This window comes from Quercus suber, unplaced genomic scaffold (genome assembly GCF_002906115.3).
Source record: "Quercus suber isolate HL8 unplaced genomic scaffold, Cork oak 2.0 scaffold_135, whole genome shotgun sequence".
NCBI lineage: Eukaryota > Viridiplantae > Streptophyta > Magnoliopsida > Fagales > Fagaceae > Quercus > Quercus suber.
This window is the reverse complement of record NW_027069597.1, coordinates 186,073-189,773: the sequence shown is the minus strand read 5'-3', so window position 1 is coordinate 189,773 and position 3,701 is coordinate 186,073.

Genomic DNA, 3,701 nt, shown 5'->3' with positions numbered 1-3,701 from the left:
GAAAAATTGTCCAACTGCATGGAAAGGGATGTATTGTGGTCATATTCGTGAGCCAAGTATTATTTTGGAAGCAGTGGCTTCATATGATCTTTGGATATGACACTCATTTTTTGGGTTACCTGGGTCAAATAATGATCTTAACGTGTTGGAGCGGTCTCATGTATTTGAAGAGCTTGCACAAGGACGTGCTCCTGCAGTTACTTACTCAATCAATGGTCATGATTACACAATGGGATACTATCTTGCCGATGGCATATATCCACAATGGTCAACATTTGTGAAAACAATCCCAAGGCCACTAGGACCAAAAAGAAAATTATTTGCAAAAGCTCAGGAGGCATATAGGAAGGATGTAGAGCGTGCATTTGGAGTGCTTCAAGCACAATTTGCAATTGTACGTGGACCTGCACGGTTTTCTATCATAAAACACTACAGGACATTATAAAAGCATGCATAATTCTTCATAACATGATTGTTGAAGATGAGCGAGATGAAGCTGAAGCAGTGGACTTAGATTATGAACAAATTGATGAGATTTCATGTACACCAATGTCACGTGAGCCAACAAATGAATATAAGGAATTCATTCAAGTTCATCAATGCATTAGGGATTGAGAAGTTCATTCTCAACTCCAAATGAATCTCGTTGAACATTTATGGCAATTACGAGGAGAGTCATGAAAACTTTTGGTGTTGTTTATTTGTCCCCTCTTCTTTATAGAGTTGCCATTCAAACTTTTGATTTTGTTTATTTGTTTCATTTTGTTTTTATGAAGCTACCATTAAAATTCATTGGCTATGTTGTTTTGTTGTGTTAAGTTTAGTATTAGCCAATTGTTTTGTTGTGTTAAATTTAAATACCATTTGTCATCAAGGAAGTGGCAAGCTCAACTATGTTTAATTCAATTGGTTCTGTGTGAGTTAATGTTATAGGATGAGTTATTTGTGTAAGTTTTTTATGGACTGCATTGGTAGTTTAGTTTAGTTGAAACAACTTCAACTTGACAGGTTGGCTTTTAGATTGTTGAATTAAGAGTATTTTCAGTTTTCAGAATTTTGTCATGCATGTAATACTGTGGCTGATGCTTTAGCAAAAAATATTACTGGCAAAAAAAGCCAAACTTTGTACAGGGTAGCAGGTGTGGCTGGATTACTAGCAAAAAAGGCCAAAATTTGTACAGGGCAGCAGGTGTACAAGCCGAAATTTGTATAGGCCAAAAAAGGCCAAAATTTGTGTGTATGAAAATATGAACAAATTTGTTTTTATGTGTGTATGAAACTATGAACAAAAAGGCCAAAAAAGCCAAACCGTTTTAGACCCCAGGCAGATGGTGTGTATGAAACTAGCAAGTGTGGTTGGATTAATAGCAAAAAAGGCCAAAATTTGTGCAGGGCAGCAGGTGTATAGGCCAAAATTTTTATAGGCCAAAAAAGGCCAAAATTCGTGTGTATGAAACTATGAACAAATTTGTTTTTATGTGTGTATGAAACTATGAACAAAAAGGCCAAAAAAGCTAAACCGTTTTAGACCTCAGGCAGATGGTGTGTATGAAACTATGAACAAGCTTGTTTTTATTGACTCTATTGAGTATATTGAAGCCCAGGCTGTCCGGTTTCTATAAAAAAAAATTAAAAAAAAAAAAGATGAAAATGTTACCGTTAGAATTGAAGAGATTTGAAAATGAGATTTGGGTTGTGGACAAAATGTTACCGTTGAACAAATAATAAAGAAAGAATAAAATAAGAATTGAGAAATAATATTTTAATGAAGTGATAAAAATATAGAACATCTGATAAATGGGATATTGTAAAATGATGTGGTAAAATAATAAAGTAGGCTTTTGGTGTGGTAAAATGGCATAAATTTTGCAACGTCTGCTACGGATGCTCTTATGGTATGTGGTTGTAAATATTCTGACACTCCCAACTCCAGCCATTCAATTTTCCACCATCCTTTGTCATTTCCAATGTAGTCACATGCTTGGGTTCATAAAACTAAAAATCAGTACAAAAGAAAGCACCGGCTCTTGGAGTATCTCAATGGCTTGAATACTTTTATTGTTCATGTTTTCTTTCGGTTTTTTTTTTTTTAAAAAAAGGCAAAAGAGAAGTTAGCATCTGGAGGTGAGGACGAAACAAAGAAGAAGAGTAAGATGCTTGGGTTAGTCATCTGGAAGTTAGTCACATGCTTGGGTTCACATGATGAAGGCTGCTTGCTGTGACTTATGAGGGTTGATTTCTTCATTTTTGCTTTTCTCCTTCTTCTTCATTGTCTTCTTCTTACTCTGCTACTTCTTCTTCTTCTTCTTCTCTGTTTTATATATATATATATATATATATATTTTTCTCTCTTTCATTTGGTTCCAGATCTTAAAGAACCCAAAAAACAGCTGAAGTATTGCCAAAACTTTGCCAAAAAAAGGGAACCGTTCGAACCTCAAAAACCGATCATGGTTCTCAAAACCGTACAGTCCGACTACGATTCGCACGAGTCCCTGCCTTTTTCCATAGAACGGTTTTTGAAGCAAAAAAAACCGCAAAACTCAGAGGTTCGCAGTTTTTCCGGTCGGATCATACGGTCCGGTCTGGATTTCAAAACCATGAGTGTGATGGAGTCTCTATCGGGATTGTGGGAGAAGTTCTCTTTGTCCGAATCAAAAGGAAGGAGACTTATAGTGGAGGAGACTGAAGATGAAATATGAGAGACATGATATAGCATTGGAGGTAAAGCACACCGTGGTTGATACAGTCAGTGACAGGGATATTTTTAGGCCGAGTTTCCAAGAACAGCTACAGGAAATTGATACGGAGTTAGCACGATTTGATACTGATGAGGGGAGGTTGAAGGAGTTAGGAGATGGGTTATTAACTACTACTATTAGGCAACCATCATTGTCTGGGGATGATAAGGGCACGGGCACAATGTTTACAGTAGGACGACAAGGAGTGTAGAAAAATAGGAAAGGAAAACTTAAAACTAGGTATACACAGTCCATAATTCGAAATCAAACTAAGGGCGAGCTCACTTTGTGCAAGCCCAATGAAGGCAAGAAATCAATTTTGTTAAAAAGATCTTTTAGAGAAATTGAAGAAGAAGGTGGGGAGACAGATTACAATAAAAAGAAAAGAGGGGTGGGGTTTGAAGATTTAACAGTGGAGGTTAGGTCCCAACCTCGTCAACGACAATGAATCTATTAGCATGGAACTGTCAGGGGCTTGGGATCGTGCAGTTGATGAGCTTAGGGATATTGTCTAAGTAAAAGATCCTGGGATTGTGTCTCTGTCAGAAACTTGGTCCACAAAGGAGCAAATGGAACGTATTAAAGTTAAGTTGAATTTTGATGGTTTGTTCACTGTCCCTAATAAAGCTAGGGGTGGTGGATTGGCACTAATGTGGAAAAATAGTCGTATTGTTTGGGTTGATAATTTTTCTAGATACCATATAGATGCTATTATTAATGGTGGCACAAATGATGCATGGAGATTAACAGGGTTTTATGGTGAGTCAGATACTAGTATTTGTAATGAAGGATGGAACATGCTACGTATGTTGAGTTCAAAGCCAAAGCTCTCGTGGGTTGTTTTAGGGATTTTAATGAGATTTTACAAGTGGAAGATAAAAATGGGGGTGTGCCATGAGCACATAATCTCATGCAGGCTTTTAGGGATGTCCTTGATCAATATGGGTTTGTGGACTTAGG